The sequence below is a fragment of the Marmota flaviventris genome, chromosome 2 (genome assembly GCF_047511675.1).
Source record: "Marmota flaviventris isolate mMarFla1 chromosome 2, mMarFla1.hap1, whole genome shotgun sequence".
NCBI lineage: Eukaryota > Metazoa > Chordata > Mammalia > Rodentia > Sciuridae > Marmota > Marmota flaviventris.
Window position 1 is genome coordinate 122,034,031 of NC_092499.1, and position 19,932 is coordinate 122,053,962.

At 39.2% G+C, this 19,932-nt stretch overlaps 2 protein-coding genes across 34 annotated transcripts in view; one reads left to right on the forward strand and one right to left on the reverse strand.

Moving 5' to 3' along the window:
• The window catches only part of Tmem266 (transmembrane protein 266), a 110,927-nt gene extending 103,247 nt beyond the window's left edge, over positions 1 to 7,680 (reverse strand). For 2 of the 4 annotated variants that reach the window (XM_071608499.1, XM_027926025.2), the window contains exon 1: positions 7,504 to 7,600. The gene's annotated coding sequence lies outside the window, so the exon portion shown is untranslated. Of the gene's footprint in view, positions 1 to 7,503; positions 7,601 to 7,630 lie in introns of those variants that run through there. The other 2 variants (XM_071608501.1, XM_071608500.1) reach the window with 2 other exon arrangements.
• Nrg4 (neuregulin 4) overlaps positions 7,263 to 19,932 on the forward strand; it is a 191,387-nt gene continuing 178,717 nt past the window's right edge. For 10 of the 30 annotated variants that reach the window (XM_071608515.1, XM_071608514.1, XM_071608513.1 and 7 more), the window contains exons 1-3: positions 7,696 to 8,144; positions 10,277 to 10,334; positions 14,339 to 14,427. The gene's annotated coding sequence lies outside the window, so the exon portion shown is untranslated. Of the gene's footprint in view, positions 7,369 to 7,690; positions 8,145 to 8,436; positions 8,543 to 9,092; positions 9,196 to 10,272; positions 10,335 to 14,338; positions 14,428 to 19,932 lie in introns of those variants that run through there. The other 20 variants (XM_071608512.1, XM_071608516.1, XM_071608530.1 and 17 more) reach the window with 20 other exon arrangements.

Here is a 19,932-nt window from a genome sequence, read left to right on the forward strand (position 1 = left end):
GGGGAAAACAAAAACAACAACAACACACAAACACACACAACTCCAAATCTTAAGTAAATCAATCAATAAAAATTCTAACCGCTTTCACTTGGTGGGAGTTCAAGCTACTTTAAAAAAGCATTCAGGGCTGGGGTTGTGGCTCAGGGGTAGAGCGCTTGCCCAGCACGTGTGAGGCCCTGGGTTCAATCCTCAGCACCACATATAAATAAATAAAATAAAGGTATTGTACCCACCCACAACTAGAAAAAAATGTTTTTAAAAAAGCATTCAATTAATTCCCTGAATTCCCATTATTTTAATTATTTCTAGATATTCTTTCTCATTCCAAAAAGGTTCTGAAGGGTTAACTGTTCCAATGATGTTGACTCAATTTTTCTCATAGAAAACTTATATGGCCTCTGGAATGGAACTGATCAAGTCAGGTTTCAATTTAGGAGGGAAAAAAAGGATTGGGGGAGGACCAAAGAAACTATTATGCTTTGGCAGATAAAAGATGCGGATGCGAGGTAAATTCCTACTATGTGTAAACTAGAGTGCTAAATGCCAAGGAAGGGTATTTTTTGTTGTTGTTGTTTTGTTTTTTGTTTTTTTAAAGCATTCATCACAACTGCTGTCCTTCCGTGATCTGCAATCTGCCAAGGGGGGGCAGGATACCGGATACTCTGTGCTCCTGCCTCCCCATGGGCGCATCCCTTAGACCCCCCTCCTCTGGCTGTGAAAGAGGGGCAGAGAAGTAGGCAGTGAAGACCCTGCAGTGGGGACAGCACTGACTCAGAAGTCTCAGAAGTGGCAGAGCCTGGGAGAGGGCAGGGACTAAACTAGAAGGGAGCTAGGTCCAGGGAGTTAGGGTTTTATTCCAAGAAACAAGGGCATCTAAAGTTATCTAAATAGAAAGTCAGGTTGATCAAGGGTGATGTTTTGTGAGCACTTACTCTTTACTTGGAACACTTCATTTAATCATTCTCCTGGAATGCCATGATGTGGGGGCAGGGATGGAGGTGTTAAATGTCTTATTTAAAGTTATGGAGTTGGTAAGTGCTAGGGCCAGGATTCAGATCATGGGCAGAACCTACGCTTTTAACATGTCACCAGATGGCCTCTCTATTTGGATAGAACAGGCAGGATGAGAGAGCAAAGGGGAGACCAGAGAGACAGAGGCACGGCCAGGAAGAAGCTGCCAACAGAGAGCATTTCAAGGAGTAGAAGAAGTCGATGGGGTCAGATGCTGCTGAGCCATCAGGAACGAAATCTGAGAAACGGCCATTGGATTTGTGATTAGGCAATCACCGGTGACCTTTACGAGTTGTGTTTCAGTAGAGGGGCAGGGACAGGGGTTCCTTGTAGGGCATCAAGCAAGGAGTAATAGCAGACAGAGCTCTGGGTAAAAACTGGCAGTGTAAAGGCTGGGAGAGACAGAGAGAAATTGCCAAGACTTTCTTTTGAGATTCTGTCCTTAAACACTGGAACCTTTTCATTATTTGAGGTATTGCAATATGTTTCACCCTCTTTTGTTTTGATGGACAAACAGAACAAATTTTAGCAATTGTGGTAAAGGAGAATTAGGAAGTATCATAGAAGTTTTGTTGTTGTGAGGTGTTGTTTTTTTAATGCTGCATCATTCAAGTAAAATGCAAAGATTTAACTATTTTGAGGGAAACTGTTGCAGGGAAGGTTAATAGACCTTACACATTACATGGGCTGGACAGAGCAGCAGTTCTATCGCTAAGGCAGGGTGGTGTGAGGGATCAAGGATGTGATAACTTGCTTCGGACTTGTTTTGTGCCAAGCATCTCAGGCAATATGGTTTGATACTAAATCTGGAAAATAGTTGCCTGAACCCAGTTTGGACTTCTAAAACCTGGGCTGCAAAACACAAACATTCTCATAAAAAGTATTTGTTTTAATGAGAGATGGGAACTGGGGTATCAGCCTCTGCCTAGCTACTGGGCAGTTTCTATTGCAAATCAAAAGCAGTTTTAGGGAAGCTGTGAAGGGGAATTCTACTTATGAAAGATAATTCAGACCACAGACAACAGCAATTAGAGCCACCAGGAGGAAGAGGTGGTGGCAGCAGTAGCTACTCAGAGGCTGAAATATAGTTTCACCAGGACTTCTTCCCAGGATCATTAATTCCCTTCAGCATCCCAGTCTGGTCCATTCTAAAGTGTTTCAAAGTTGAAATAGTTCTTAAAATTTTGCTCAGCCCAAATGAACTCCTGAGAACTATAGATGTAGGATATATGGATAAGAGTCTGGGGCTTCTTGGGCTGAAACACCCTCAGATTACAATGCTTTTGGGATATGCTTCCTGCCAAAACATCTCAGACATACCAAGTAAGTGCTTTGGTAGTAAACTCCCACACCCTGGCTTAAACAGGGAAGACACCAGCAGGTATTTATAATGCTTAAAAAACGGCAACAGGCTACTGTAGATAGTGCAGTGATTAACCTGCCTGGATGCAAAGCTGGTGTGTGTGACAGAGATTCCCCCTTTTTATTTCTAGTGACTCAGGCCACTGGAAAAGTTGGTGGTTGGCAAAGAAGTCCAGTTGTCTTCTTTGGAAGTCTTCAAAAACCTTATGCACCTCAAGCAGAGGGAAACCCACACAGGTCTCTTCTCTATCATAGGCCTTCTCCCCACAAGCTTTTGCTACCTAGTCACACCTCCAATTTTCAGGTGACTTTCTTTCTGTCTTCACAGGACCTGACTCTACCAGGGAGGTTCCTCTCTCCCCAACACTGGCCCAAAGGAAGACAAATCTTCCCTGATTCTTTTCCACTTTCCCCAAACAACACATAAAGTCTTTGCATCTTAGAGGTTTCATTGCTCACTAGAGGGAACAGTAAGGCTAAAAAAAACAAAAACAAAAAACAAAAAACAAGAAGTACGAGAAACTGCAAAGATTCAAGGATGCAAAAGTGGCTTGTCAGTTCTTTTACAACAGAACCAAAGTCAGGGAGTGAACAAAACAGAAAAACAAAAAACAAAAAAAACCTATCTTCCAAAGTATTCACTCTATGGGGGAGATGGGCCATAAGCCTAAGAATGATTTAAAGCAGTATGCTAGGAGGTGCTATGAATACAAGACAGCGAGAAGGGCTAGGAATGCCTGTGGGGAGGTAGATTTAAAGGAGTGGTTAGACTTGAAGCCATGCCTAGAAGAAGTGAGATATCTTTCATGCAAATATCTGCAGGAAGAGAATTCCAGAAGAGGGTTTACACTAATACTAAAACCCTGAGGTGGGGGAGCAGCAAGAAGGCAAGTGTGACTGGGGCAGAACAGGATGGAGGCCAGAGAACTATGAGGCAGAGAACAGTTTCTTCTGCAATCAGAGCAGTAAAAGGGAAAGAACCTGGAGTCTGAGCTACGCTGACCTGGCCTTGAACCCCAGTTCTGTTCCTGTATCATCTATCCTGTGCTCCACATCTCCTACTCTATAAACAGTTGAACACAAAATGTCACTGCAAAGGGATATGGAATGTGAAACTGCTTATCACAAGACACAGCCATGCAAGGTTCCCACTCATCAGTCACCAGTTCCCTCCTTCTTTCCTGGTTACAGGGCTCTCCAACCCCACTTAGCTCAACTCTGGCTGAATGGATGGCATCTAGAAGGCCATTCAAGGTCCTCCAAGAGGTCCCAGATGTGTTACCAAGTACAAGAAAACAAAACACCAAACAACATTCATCTATGTATGTAGTATAGTATTGTTGGCAAACATTTTAATTTCCACATTCAAAAACCTGGAGGAATTTAGACTACACTGTTAATAGTTGTCATTGTTGAAGGTGAAGATTACCAAAGATTTGGGACACTGACCTTCAACCATGTGTATTTCTGAAGTTTGAACATTCTACAAGCACGTGTTGCACTGGCAAGCAGAAATCACAACACAGGTGAGTGTTGACGCAAGGGAACATGTCTCTTGGACCTGCCTAGTATCAGCACTATGTAGTCCCTATCCCATCCCACACCCAAGGGAGCCTGGTATGGTCTGACTTCAGGAACTCTTAGAGCTTCTTTATAGAGAGACTGAACACAGAAGGAACCAAAGGGAGCTCTAGATGAGACCTGGACCACAAAAGATCTTGGGATGTATGAAACTGAGATGGACCTTGGCTGATGCCTATGAATTCCAACTGGTTCCATTTGAATAGGGGTGGAAAGTGAAGCACTTTCTAAATTAAATCAAACATTCTTGTTACAGCTGCCACCAAGGAGAGAAATAGAGACTGATGAAAATCCAAGTATTTCAAAGTACAAAGCTGATTGTGAACTTCTTTTGTGATTCAAGATTGCTGATGTTGAAAAAAAATTCATTTTAAAGAATACTAAATTAAGGGATACTAAGAGAAAAACTATATTTCACAACTAAGTGAAGCCTGCAAGGTCATCCAAGGAAAGACAAATATCCCTGTTGCCAGTGTCTTACTCAACAGTGTATTACAATGTGCATTATAACCAGTCACAGCAAGACATGTAAGTTACATCACTTGGAAAACTTTTAGTCCTTTCCCCCTCTCCAAAATATACATTCCTGGTGAGGGGAATAAAAAACAATGCGTAAGCATCTATAATTGCCCATATGGCTTTTCCCAGTTTAAATATATGTTGCAAGAGAAAATGTAGTTCAGAAACATTTTTACATTCCCTGAATTGGCCTTTGCACCAAAAAAAAAAAAAAAAAAAAAAAAAAAAGGTGCTCAACTCTGCATTAAATGAAATTCTGCTTGAATGGAAGATGATTGACTAGTACACCTCTCGTTTTGCAATTATAAGATTCCCGATTGGAGAAGACAGTGACACTTCCCACAGGAAAATCAATTCCCCCTCCCTCTCCGAAATTAAGCAATACCTCTCTTCTCTGCTTCTTCCCAGGTACCATCAGGACTCATCTTGAGTTTATCTTATCACAGACTGGAAATCCCCAGGGCAGAAAAATTCCAGTTCAGCATTTCCATAAGCACTCTTCCCAAACTGAGTGTTTTCCGTGAAACAAGACCACTATACAAATTGCTTTACTGACAACAGAACACAGAGCTGTATGATGAAAAAGGTAAAATATTGGTGCTCTAAAACCAGTCATATTGCCCAAGGAAGAAAATGAACTTATACAATGTACAAGAGGCAACCTTATATTTCCTGTTTAATATTATTCATCATTGGTCATTAAAAGCTGTAATGTCCATAAGAATATACTTTTTAGATAATTCCTTATATTTACCTGTACCTTTCTAACTATTCTCTCAATTTATATGATCTGATTACAAAAGCTAGTAGCTCCATTGAGTGAAAGTTCCACTGATGCAACTACAGTACTTTTTTATAAATTTATTTTTTGTAGTTGTAGATACATAGAATGCCTTCGTTTTTTATTTTTATTTTTTATGTGATGCTGAGGATCAAACCCAGTGCCTCATGCATGCTAGGCAAGCCCTCTGCCACTGATTTACAGCTCCAGCCCAACTACAGTAATTTTTAAGTCCATGAGAACTGCTAGGAATGTGTAACAAAATCCAGTACCTGCATTATAATAATGCACTTGCAAAAAAAGATTAAATAATTGTCCATGAGTAAATATACAAATTCCAAGAACTTTAAATGAATAAGTGCTATAGTCACAGACTATATGATCTGTGATTATGGTCCATGGTCCATGGCTGGCATGGATTCTTTCCCATTAAGGCACTCATACCAAAGTGTGATAGGCAGTGTTGTGAAGACCAGCAGTTAGATGAGAAGAGAGTGTGGGGGGCAGTGAGAAGGGTAAGAGTGGGATGAGATAATGAAAAATGATTCATTCTACTGGATTCATATACACTTAATAGGTTAATATTGGGAGTGAAACAACTTTTTGAACATAGCTGCTTGTGTGGGAAAGTTCAACAGAAGCATGTCTTAGACCCCAATTCTTAAAATAGGCTCAGTGCCACTGCAAAAAGTTCCACACAGACCCTTTCTGAAACAATGGTTTCTCTTACTGGAAAACCATAAATTGTGCGAAATCTATGAAGTGGAAAGTCAGATCTGGGCTAATGTTCTTGTGAATAAGCTTGATCTTAATGAAAAGGTAGAGGAACAGCAGCATTGGGGTTAAAGCTACCCTCTCTTCATTAATCAGATACTGTTGAGTTTGCATCCTTACCCTGTGCTGGACTGTGTGACCTTGGAAAGTCTGTTAACCTTTCTAAGTCTTAGCTTCAACTTCAACATAGAAATAACAGGTTTGGGAAGGGGCCTCCAGGAGATCATGCACAAATGGATTTCAGCTCAGCATCTGGTGCATATGAGCATCCTTTTCATGATCAGATGCGGCACTACAGTCCAGCTGTCATATCCCTATATCTTGTGATAACCATTTTCATCTTATGCCACTACCTCTTACTGTTCTTTTCACCACATTATTTGGGGGGGAGGAAAAGGGGTAAGCAGTTACATTCATCCCACTTTTCCCACTATTGCTCAAAACAAGATCCAGGGAAATAGGTAACGTACACTGAAAAAAAATTTAGTCCTTAGGACATGATGCTGTAGGAATATGGAATATAGACACATCATATAATTTCAATCTATAACATAAAGCATCAAATCATAGGTAGGTTTTATTCTAAAAGAAACAAAAGCCAAGCATCATGAAAGAGGATAGAAGGCACACATATGGGCCTATGACTATCTCAATATTGGTGACTATGAAACAGGGATTGGAAGGATATAGTATGGGGGGACTCTTATGGGGTCTGACTTCCAACAGGTGGCTAGTTTTAGTCATCTTCAGATGCAAAGCCTTAATGAGTTTGAGTATTCAAGTCGTGGGGATTCTGTTCAAGGCCTCCTCTTAGCTATCAAGTAAGATAATTTCCTGGGTTAAAACCTCATTGGCAAGTTAGTAAGCAGGGAACTGTCTGCTGTAGCTTACACCTGTCCCCTGAAAGGAATTCTGGCCTGATGGTGAAAACCCACCATTCTTTCCAAACAACCATCCGGCCGCTGGGGCGCCTCGCGACAAACGGGGGAAGCCCACTAGGAAGTGGTCACGATCAACCAAGCCACAAATCCCCAGGGTGTGGGATTTCCACCTCTATAACACGTCTAAAATCCGAAAATAGACACCCGCTTGCCATACTGCAATGGGATTCCCCCAGCAGCAACTCCCCCCCCACCCCAGTTACATGTTTTATTAATAAATGCAAGATGGCACACGGAGGAAAAGAATGGGAGGTAAGGCATCTGCAGCTGGACCCGAACCAGGGCAGTTTGCAAAAATAAATAAGAAGCATGTGACAAGAAGCAGGTCCCCAGGCTGGAACTGAAGACCTGGGATGCCCCACGCACCTTCGCCTGGCTTTCCCCACCAGGGGGATGAAGGTCAGCGGCAAGATCCCAGTCCTCCCGGGCACGCACCCTGCAAACCTTGACCGGTCCCTACCCCTTCCCCAGCCCCAGGACCCAGGCAGTGAGGCAGGGGAAGCCCCGGCCGCAGCCGGCTGCGAGGACACATACCTGCTGCCCGGGCTCGGGATTCGCTCGGCTCTGCAGCGGCCCGGGCCCCGGCTCTCGCTCCCTGGGCTCCCCTCTCCGCCCCCCCGCCCCCTCGCGGCCCCGCGGCTCCCTCCGCCCCTCCGCCCACCGCGCTCAGGGGCGCGCGCGCGGCCTCGCGCCGGTGGCTCGCCCGGACCCGCGCCTGCGCCCTCGCCGCTCGCCGGTCGCGCGCGCGCCCCGGAGGCTGCGGAGCGGCGGCGCGGCTGTCTAGGAAACCGTGGCCTCGGCGGGCCTGGGCTGGCTGCGGGATCCCCGCAGGGGGCGGGGGCCGGGTCTCAGCCGCCACAGGGGCCGAACACAGCGCGCGGGCTTCGTGGCGTGGGTGAGGCGGTCGCGGGGCAGGGCCGGGCGCCCGCGTGTGCGCGTGTGGACAGAGGAGAGGGTCACGAAGGGGAGGTCTGAAGGTGGAGGCGCGCGGGGCGGAGAAGCAACAAGTGCCGAGGCCGAGGGGGCGCTCGGGGAAGCTGGGGGCCCACCCGGGGCTTTCGTACAGCCGAGACTAGAGACTAGGAACCTCCTGTCGCTTTGGTGCAGCGCTTTGCGGCTTCCACAGCTCATTCCCAGTTGTGCGGTTTTATCCGCGCCCTGTGAAGAAGCGAACGGTATGCAGTGTCCTCTGAATTTGAAGGCCACAGAGAGGACTGCACCTCTTTGTGGTTGGGGTCGTAGCAGAATGAGAGAGAGACCCCTGACTCTCAGTCTACTGTCTGGGAGAAAAACAACTGTCAGTATTCTCATTTGATGGTCTCAACTCAGGACCTCTGTAAGGCAGTGTTTCTCGCTCCATCTTCATTATCCTTAAGGCTTTGAAGACATTTCCCCCTCTCATCCCCACCCCCCGCCGTGAAATTCAGCTATCACAGATGCAATGTGCACCTCTGCATGTACTGTATGTGTATCAGTGCTTTATACACAAAAAGTAAGATTTTGCCCTGAGCAGGTATCCTGCCCGGATTGAGAATGCTCGTTCTAGAGCCATGATCACTAGTTAACTGGTTGGGTAAGTGGAGTCACTGAGCAATCTGGATGCAACAACAAATAGTCTCTGTAGATTAAAAAAAAAAAGTCCTCACGCATAAATGTACAACTCTTTCTAATGTCTGAAGGTGCTGCTGTGAGCACAGTTATTTAAGCAGCTTCTGGGTTTATTGTAGCTTTTATTATTTGTAGTCTTTGTCAATTCATGTTAAAAATATAAAAATATAGCCATTTTTCTTATGGAGACCTGGCCTTTTACGTTAAAATACTTGAACAGATTGGAAACACTCATCTCTAGGACATAAAGTTCTAGATGGCCTTTGTTCTCATAGCTCTTCTAAAGATTTTATTTAGTTAGGCCCATTTGGCCTCCCAGGAATGCCCTTTATCTTTCTTGCTTCCTTTTCCCATCTCAGCTGTTCTAGTGAGATGATGGAAACTAGAAGACTTCCAAAACCCAAGTCAGATTTGCCCCAGGAGCTTGCATCAAAATTTTCTTAGATATAGGAATATCTAGATAGGGAGTGAGTATCTAATTTTGGCAAACTTGGAGTATCAAATTTCCTCTTCAGTTCTCCTTCACCTGTCAGCATTTCTTACCCAACTGGAGTAAATTGTGGAATTTCAGGGGCGGGGGATCCTTGAAGGAGATATCAGTAGAAGCTGCCTCATTTGGTAAGGATTTTCCTTCACATGTTGAGAGGGAAGAAATATGGATTGGAAAGGGAAAAATGGGAGTGGGTTAAGAATACTTAATGGAGGATTCAATGGATGGGAGGTATAGTTTTCTGGCAGGTGGTGGCAACATTTCAACTGCTCTTGATCTTAAAAGAGCTTTGGCATAGCTCACCCAAGTTATTACCCACTCTATGTTTTCCCCACTTAGTAGAATTCTACTTAAGATTTGAACGCCTTTGATTTGAAAAGCATTCAGTTACAATGCTAATTAATTAAAGTAGAACAAGTATTTTGAAACCTGTAGAGAGAAATTGGAAGACCACTTCAGCTTAACTGGAATCTTTGTATTCTAATGCAATTTAAAAAATTTCAAATGAACATTTTTTTCCCTACAATGACTATCTATAAAGACCTAGAGAGATCTGTATAAAAATTAAATGCTAACATATTTTACCCATGTCTTTTAAGTATGCTGTTTCTATCTCTGTTTCTCTCTGGTAATCTAAGTTCATGGAAATTGTAGGTGCAACCATTTTATGTTGTAGTGTGAAGTCAAAAATCCCCAAACATTTATAATTTGTCAGCTCTATGTTTCCCCCTGGTGGTGTGCTATTTCCATAGCACCTATCCAAAGTAAAATCTTCCTCTCTTGATAAATTCTTCAGGATGTTGAAAACCTAAATCAGAGGTGTAGAAGAGATGCCATTTGCTTTTCTCTATACTTGGCCTTCTTTGTTTTCAAATATCCTAGGATATAACATCTGGAGGAGGATTAGCCCTTGAGGTTGATCCGTCTAGAGGAACTATGAAGATCTACAGCTGGTTCCCCTTTTGCTTAGGGCATTATTTTTTAACTTACCTAGTTTTTAAGAATCAATGGGGAACACTTGTTTACAAATAATTCTGGAACCTCACCTCAAACCTAAAGCTATAAATAGTATAGGTGCTGCTTCAGCAGACTACAGGTGACTAATGAAAGGAATTTTGTTGGTTAAGCTAACCAACCAGGGTTTAGGAGCTATAGAGCAGGAATGGAAGAAATGGTTTAAGCTTTGTATGTCACTTTCTTGCCAGATAGACCTGTTCCTAAGGTGACTGTAATTGGCATGATCTCCTATACCAAGATAACCTTTGAGGTAAGCTAGATTTTCCTTTTGTCAAAAATACTGACTTTTCAGAAATGCCAAGATCACATAAGCATAAAATTTATGTGTGTGTGCAGCTGCAAGGTTATGGGAGGGCAGATTGGAGATTATGTTGATCCTGTGAATGAATGTCTGAAAAAGATTGATGTCAGAATTAAAATTTTTATTTTCTTGAAGTGGCTACTTAAAAAAAATAGAACAAATGAATCTGATACCACATGATTTTTTAAAGTTTGAATAATATCCAAAGTCAAATTGTTAATGTTTATGCAAATGTTAATATTTTGAAAGCTCTTCTAAATGTTGTTTTAGAAAGCTTCAATTATTCGGAATGTAGAGGGAGAAAGCCAATTTGAGTCAATGGAAAGCTTGCCGTGCAGAATATATGTAACTGTTATTTATTTTGAAATTTAAGTATGCATAGTTAGCCAGAAGGGTTTTAATTAAAATCCTGTTGAGATAACTTAAATAAATGAAATTGACCTGTAATTAGCAACATCCTTGTATAAACAGTATGTGTGGATACAACACAATACAATGCACTCAGTAGGCATTCAATAAACATTAATTGTGAAGAGGTTTTCTTACAACTAGGTTAAATATACCTAACACAGCATGCTCATCTTTTTTTTTAAAATCTTTGTTTGTTTATTTATTTATGTATTTTTATGTGGTGCTGAGGATTGAACCCAGTACCTCACACATGCGAGGCAAGTGCTCTACTACTGAGCCACAACCCCAGCCCCATCAGCATGCTCATCTTAAAAACAATACCATACGGATAGATTTCACCTTGATCACTGGCGTACCAACCTTGGGACACTTAAAAGCAGTCACCTTGGACAAAGGTGGTAATTCTTATTACGTGTAGATTAAAACTATAATAAGACCACTATCTGCATTTTATTGCCAATAATTTTTATATATCAATAATTCTCTATGATGTTGGTGACAAAATACTTCTCCTTGAAAAATCTCATGTGGGGTCTAGGTTCTAAACAATTTAGATGATTCTGTTAAATTTTAGTAACATATGTAAGTTTCAAAATATTACATTTTGCTTGTGTTAGGCCCATTTTGCTTGTCCCCAGCCCCTTGCAAATAATTTATCAGATTGTAATGGTTTATCCTTTAATAAACATTATATTTCATAAGGAAATTAATTTAGAGAACTACCTCTGATACAGTTGACTTTCACTAAACATAGATTCAAATACTGAATATGTTTCTAAGTAAATTTATAAAAGTGTAAGGTAATTCAGGACTTCAGGCATAGTTCATGTATACAATCCCTTTGGTCCTACATAACCTACATAGCCATGATAGTAAAGGAACAATTTGGTTATTTCAGTGTTGTCATCCTGTGTGACCACTTAAGTGTTTATTTCTATGTCAAATACAAGAGTTAGAAAAAGTGCAAACTGAGGTGTAATATTTTTGGTTAGCAAGTACAAATTTTATTTCATATGTGAAATTATTTTTTAAATTACCAAACTAAAGTATCTTTAACTTTGAAATTTATTCTTTTTTAATTGTTCATATTTGCTTTAAAACTGACTGAGTAAAAAAAAATAAAAATAAAACTGAGTCAAGAAAATAGGAGATTTAATGTTTCTTACTACCGGAACAGACCAATATGTAGGCATAAGTTTTTTTCCTTTTTTCAAAAACAATAAATTATACATTTGGAACTACAATGTTTTATTTCAGATTGTCATGTAAATGGAGTTAAATAAAAGAATTTTCACGGGGCTAGGGCTGTGGCTCAGAGGTAGCGTACTTGCCTAGCATGTGTGAGGCACTGGGTTTGATTCTCAGCACCACATATAAATACATAAATAAAATAAAGGTCTATGAACAACTTTTTTCCCCTGTTATTTCATGATCATTAAAGGAAATAGTCTCATCATATCAAAGAGGGGATATTAAAAAAAGATCCTTCTGGATGTCAAATATTCTGAGTATACCACACTAGGCCCAAAGCATCACCAAATGAATGCTATTTAATTTTTAAGTGAGTTTTATTATGTGTTTGGAATTTACATGTACTTCATGATGAAATTGTTCCTTTGACTACATAATTCATGGGCCAAAATGAAATATCAACAAATATATATTTGAGAGCACAAAAGATGATCTAATATTCCAATTAATGTAATTAGGTTACATTAAAACCTGGCAAATAACATGTCCATGTGTTATAGAATCTTAATAATTGTAGACATTTATTGAATGCTTACAATATGTTTGATATTATTTTATGTGTTTAAATCTATATTTCATAATGATCCTTTTGGGAAGGTATATTTATTATCAGTTTCATGTTATCAAATGAGAAAACTAAGGCACAGATAGATGGATTTAGTAACTTGCTCAAGATCACACAGATAAGCAAATGAAGGAACCAAGATTCCAACGTGGGCAGTCTGATTCAGAGACCAGAAGTTCAACCCAGGGTGTCTCACTGCCTCATATGTATATAGAGAGTTATACCTACATAAGTTTAAGGAATCATTACGTAGTGGGGAAGCCATTCTGGATTTCAGGTTTTACCTCTTAACTCATTTTGTAACCTACAATAAGGCAATCAAGTAAATGTCTCTGATTTAGAGAAGTTCTAACTTAACTCCATGTAGAAATTCTTTTTGTTTTTTTCTTCCCCAGAGTTATAGGCATGAATTTTATTGAAGGGAAAGGAAAAGGGGACACTCTCAAGGGAGACAGTAGGTCTCTCAGAAAAGAGAGGGACCCATATTTTTCTAGCTTTAAATTTTTATGATTATATGATTATTTTATGTAAAGAGTAAAATTTGACTTTTCACTTACTAACAGACTAAAAGTGAACCAGACAAAGCCCAGCATGATTGAATTTGAAAGCAGATCAACTCTGATGTTTTGTGGTTGAAAAATACATTATTATTAAACCTATTATGTTCATTATATTACTACATTCCAACAATTGGCTTGATATAAACATTTTTAATACTCATATACACCATTTTATATAATGAAGATATTTGGAGCCACTGCCTTGATCTTCTTAGTGTCATATAGAATAAATGTTTTTTGGGAAAATGAGCTTTTTTAATTTTTATTTATTATTATTTTTTTGCAGTATTAGAGATCAAACTCAAAGCCTTACATGTGCTAGGCAAATGCTCTATACTGATCTATATCCTCTACCTTTTCTAAAATTTTAATTTTTTTGAGATGGCGTCTTGCTAAATTGCTGAGGCTGGCTTCAAACTCTCATCCTCTTGCTAGTCTCTCTAGTAGCTGGGCTTACAAGCATGCACTACTGTGCTAAACTGGAAAATGAACTTTTAAGTGGAGGACAGATTATAGTATATACCAAGTTCCCCCATTTTTTCTCATGAATTCTACTACTTTATTGAAATAATAATCCATATTAAGCCTTTATGAAAATGCATGTAAAATTATTTCTCAGGGGACACAACACAAAGACTAGCATTTATAGTAAAAATATATATAATTCCTTGCCCTTTCCAAAAATCCCTACTTGTATGTTTGAAAGGACCTCCCTCCCCTCCAATAATCTTTTTAATAAAATTCTATTTCCTTTTTAACCCAACTTCTAGCCTTGTGTTTGGAAATAATAACAATAAATAGTTTTCTTGGGACCTTAAAAGATAGTAAAGAGGGCTGGTGTTGTGGCTCAGAGGTAGAGCACTCGCCTAGCATGAGTGAGGAACTGGGTTCAATCCTCGGCACCACATAAAGACATTGTGTCCACCTATAACTAAAAAATAAATAAATAAATAAATATTTTTTAAAAAGATAGTAAAGAAGCAGGTAAAATTAAAATATTAACAAAGTGAAGCTTCTACTTATAAAGTCCTTTTAGGTATCACTAAGTAAAAAAAATTCATATGAAATTTATAAACATAGCCTACTGTCTTGTTTTTATGCATTATTAAAATTGTTATATTTTGTTTAAATTTTTTCCTTTATGGTGTCTACATTTCTTATTAAAGCAGAAGAAGTAGAGGTGAACCATAAAGAGAAAGTCGGTTTCCTTTTACTTTGCAATTTAGAAAAAATCTTTCATCCAAGAACAGAACAGGTAAGTAATTATTTATTCCTTCTTTTTAACACCTTAGGGCTGTATACGTCATCATAATTTTTAAATTATACTCCTAGATCATTGGTTTTCATTTAACTAAGAGACAATGAAGGTAGTCTCTGCAGAGTAAAAAATCTTGCAATTTGTAGTTTTACAAGCCTCAATTCTAATATTTGAGAACTCTATAGGTATAGAACTGTGTTCAATTGTATGTTAACTATTTATTTAAAAAAAACAGGAACAACAAAATGCTGTAAGCTTGTTAAGTCTAAGCCCAGTCTTGGGAAGTTGAAGAATTCCCTTTCTAGAAGATCTTCTAAGTAGTGATTGTCTGCCAAGAATAGCTTATATATCTGCTTAAGTACCCACCATCAGACCTCCTAACCTTGTAATGCTATGGTTATTTTGAAAACCAGAGGGTGATTCAGGGCAACAGAACCTGACTTTAACAATGTTATGGGGTGGGCACAGTGATGCATGCCTGTAATCCCAGCTGCTTTGGAGGTGAAACAGGAGGATTGCAAGTTCAAAGTCAGCCTCAGCAATTTAGCAAGTCTCTAAGCAACTCAGTGAGACCCTGTCTCTAATTAAAATATAAAATAGGGCCAGGGATGTGGCTTGGTGGCTGAGTGCCCTGTATTCAATCCCCCAAAAAAGAATGTTATGGAAAAGTACAAAGTTATTTTGTGAGTAGAGATACAGTCATGTATTTCATTCCATTATTGACCTTATGGCTATCATTAACACATTCCATTTTTCTGGTTTGTGTCATGTTCAAGTACATATATGTTAACATTGATAGAAATTGAATTGTGGACGCTTAATGAATCACATCTACCAAGAGTAGAGAGGAAGGTAGGATAAATTTCAAGAAGAGTATGTAGGGTTGTTGAGGCCTGTTCTCAAAAATGTGGGATAAGGTGGATATTTCAGACAGTGAGAAGTAGATCAGAATGTGTTAATCTGAGAATAGCATTTGGGAGCAAGGAAAAAGCTGTTCCTCATGTTTTTCCATTGGGTCAGAGGAAAAGGACAAATCAAGGAGACAATAGTTATATTGGAAAAGGCTTCTTGTGATATAAGGGAGAACAGATTGTCATTAGAGTGAAGTATCAAGAAATTAAAAATAAATTTATGACAGAGTTTGTCCTCAAAGAATTGACTTTCTAGTAGATATGGTTGAAGGGTAGGGTTGAGGGAGGAGGAAGAGGTCCAAGAAGTTGAATTGTGTGTAGAGAAAGTGTGGCTGGGAGTGTTTAAATATGAAGATGTGAAGGTCAAAGGCAAAAGAGGCATGTGCTCAGAGGTCAAATAAAACAGAAACAAAAGAAAAAGAAGTCTTTGTGTAGGTGAGGAAGTAGAGAATTGTTAGAGAAACAGTAGGACCATTATGATCTTTCTCATAAACAAGAAAATATGTGGATGATCATTTATGTATCTAAGGACAAAGTGGAGCGGGGTGGAGAAATGGTAATTTAGGCCTGAGAAGGGCACACGCATGTGAAAAGTCTCGAGGTGATTAGCTCCCTTATTTCATAGGGCAGTATTCAGAGATACATCCTATTGGGCTTTTTATTGATTGTAGTCAGAGTTTCTAGGCTTTGAGGACATAGGAAACCTCTAGGAAGATCAGGGTAAGAGACAACACTGTAAGGGGATAATGGGGGTGGGAAGAAATATAATATCCCCCTTTTTGCCATTGTTGTACAAAGCTGCAGCATTTTGTAGGAAACATGCATAATTCAAGACTATTTCTGGCAGTAAAGAGTGGAAAGTTTCCTATTGTCAAGTGGTAGTAGTTTAAATGAGTTTATGAATCACTTACCAAATAACTTTGGTACTGTGATTTTTGATGAATTATTAATTTGGGGAAATTTTTATTTCATAGTTTTCATAAAAAGTTAATCTTTATTATCAAGTCATTTTTATATTACATAAAATATAGCCATTCACAATTTAGGTTTTCTAATTAGGAGTAGTGATGATGGTTGACACTCATTGAGCCCTTCTTAAGTTCCAGGCATTTGCATACACAAATTCTTTTTATACTCATATATCCTTTTGAAATAGGTGTAGGTTGAGCATCCCTTATCAGGAATGCTTTTCAGATTTTGGAGTTTTTCAGACTTTGGAATATTTATCTAGATTTACTGGTTGAGCATCCATAATTTGAAAATTCAAAACCTGAAATGCTCCAAGATCCATTATCCAAAATTTGAGTGCTGACATGACACCCAAGAAGTTTCAACTTTTGAGAATTATGGATTTTCAAATAGAAATACTTAAAGTATTAAGCATTCTTGTGCTATTAATTTTACTATTACTCTGTTCCTCTTTCTGCCTTCATATATAGATGAGGAAACTAGGCCCAGAGTCACACCTGTTATGGAGTGGGATTTGCACTCTTATCAAGCCTTCTGTCTTTAGACCCCAGATGTTGGATCCTGTATACTACATACCTTTTAAAAAATTATATATATATTTAGTTGTTTTTAGTTGTTGATGGAACTTAATTTATTTATTTATATATGGTGCTGAGAATCAAATCCAGTGCCTTATACATGCTAGGCAAGTGCTCTGCCACTGAGCCACAATGCTAACCCCATACCTTTTTTAACAGATAAAAAGTATGAGTTGAGGATAGGGTTGCTTGCCAAGAATTATACTTTGAATGCTTGGTAACTTGAGCATATTTATAGTTGGAATAATGTACACAAAAGTGGCTTTCGTGAGTTGCTACAAGGAACGAGATTTATTGCTTCTATAAACATTCTACAAAAATTCAGTGATACTCAGTGATATGAAGGGCTGTTGTCTAGGGTAGGCTAGCTGCTATTATTCAAAAGAGCACATCAAGTGGTACAACCATAGTAAACTTACAAAGATCTTATCCTCAGTCTTGTGGTCCTGAAAACTCAAACTGGTCAGTAGGGTCCCAGAGAGGATAAAATTACTCCTACAACATGATGCACCTAATGCATAATGCCAGAGTACAAATTAATTAATTTACAATGAGATAAAACAGTTACATAAACCATGTACCAGGATGATCAGTATATTTTCTTCTGGATGACCTAGATGAGAAACCAAATCAAAATCAAGATGTTTCTTAGTAAACAACAGGCACTTTGAATATGTTTTGTTTTTCTACAATATTTATCTATTTGAGAAATTCTTCAAGGATTTCATCAATAATAGCTGCTATTGGCATGTGCTGTCAGTCTTTAACTTATAAAAATAGCCTCCACGTCTGGGCCCCACCACCAGGGGCTCTGCTGCCATAGAAACAGTTGTTAATAAACATGGGTATTTTAGAGAATATGTGGGTTCAGAATTGAAGGAAGGGAAGAATCTGTGCAAAGCAGAAGTCCCAAAGGGCACTCATTTCAGCGATAGATTCTAAATAGGATTAGTTTGCTTAATTGGGGATCTCTTTCCCTAAAATGTATTTCTATAACACCACCTGAGTCCTTTCCCCTCCACTTTTGTTATAGTGTCTAAAATTTCACCAAATAGCCGTTATTTGCTTAAAACTATAAATATCTATGTGTGGCAGATAATCTTGGTAGTTTCTCTAATACCCATTCTCCATTGCTTACCTGTATTTTCATAGGGCAGCAGTGTGCCCAGAAAAAAAGCCCATACTAGTTGAAACCAGTCACGAGAACCCCATTTCCCTTTGCCAGTGATTGTGAAGGGAGAATCTGCAGAGTTCAGGGAGGTCTTTGGCTTTCCTGCCAAAAGGGGCCTTTAGTGGCTAGTATTATCCAATTTTCCCTTTCTTCATGTCTTAAATGCAAATGTGAAGCCTGGAACTGTAGCAGCCATCATAATACAACCATGAAATGACAAGCATGAGGCTGCAAATGTGATTCCCACAAGGTGAGGGCTTTGTAGGAGAAAAATTAAAAGAGTCAGGGACATTGTTGAACTTCTGGACTTATAGGAAAAGGTAAGAAGAGGAAAGCTGTAGCCCTTGTTATTTGATAGCAAAACATTTGGTTAACCTGTGTCTGCTGTTCTATGGATGGCTGACTTTGTGCAAATTGAGACTAATAGCATTAGGAGAAATGAGAGGAAAAATTTGGAATATTGTCAGGTGTTGGTTATCTCTTGTGACTTTGGTAGAATCCTGCAGGAGGGTGTAACTCAAATGAGTGCTCAGCATGAAAGAGAGGGTGTGGGTAAAACATAGTTTTGCTTTAGAGGCACTCTGATTTTAGCTCCTCCTCTAAATTGACAATGAGCCCCATAATTTGGAATTTTGGCTATTGTTGGAATTGCCTCAAGTCTATTATAAAAGTTCAGAGTCAACAGCTAAGAGATAGCGTCTAGGCCCAAAGATTATTTGGAATATTTGAGTAGGGGGCGGGTTGCAGTATTCATACAAGGAATTGATCTGAAGCAAATAAAACAGAAGTTGGATATGTTTTTGAGAGAACTGTGAAACAAAGCTAGCAATTAGTTTGATCTTTTCCTTCCTTCCTTCCTTCCTTCCTTCCTTATTTCCGTGGTGCTGGAGATCAAACCCAGGATCTCACACAGGCTAGACTAACACTCTACCACTGAACTACACCCCTAGCCCTTACAAGGTTTTATTTTAACCTTCAAGCAATTCTCATCCTTACCTCCCTAATGAAACCAATGCAAAGTAGCCTACAGAAGCTGTGGAGCTGTAGGAAAGGTATCCATTTTAAAATCTGTCTTAGATAAGGTTGCAAAGCTTAATGACAAGATTCTCAGACTCAGATTAGAAACTACTATATTGTGTAATCAAAGAATTTGCTTTATTGCCTGCCAGGAAGTCTGTGATTTCTGTCTAGTGAGATATGATATGGATTGTGGACCATTGACCATTGTGTGCTTCCCATTATCCCCTTTTTCTGAATGGGAATTTTTATTGAGGTATCTCTGTTCTTTCTTTTTCATCATTATTTATATGGGAAAGGAGAAATTAAGAAAAAGATGACTTTTAGCTGTATAGATAGGCAGATAAATGACGTCATATTTGGGCTTGATAGACTAGACAGAAAATCACCAAAGCTAGATATAGTTACTGGATGACATAAAGTTGTCTTTCTTCAAGAGGCAATGGATATATTCTGTTTCATGCACAATATTTGCTGAGATTCCAGTAAACTCGAAGTTCTGTGGAAGCTTGGCAAATGCTTTCAAATGAACATATAGGAAGAAGTGTGTATATAGGTTTGAGGACTATAGCAGATAATTTTTGTTGGCCAATCTAATGCCTGTTCCTTACCTCTACCATAAAAATTTAGAAAAAGTATTTGATTTTCTAACATTTCTTACTCCTACAGTGGCCATATTATGCAATTCTAGCCCATAAGTCTGCTGGAGGACCTCATAGAAGGCTTTCCTTTCCTTGTGGAAAAAAGGGTCAGATAGGGCTGAGGTAACCCCTTTTGCTTGCTTTGACCTTAGATGTTGTGTTAGTTTTGCTTTACTGTGACCAAAATACCTGATGAGAACAACATAGAAAGGGAA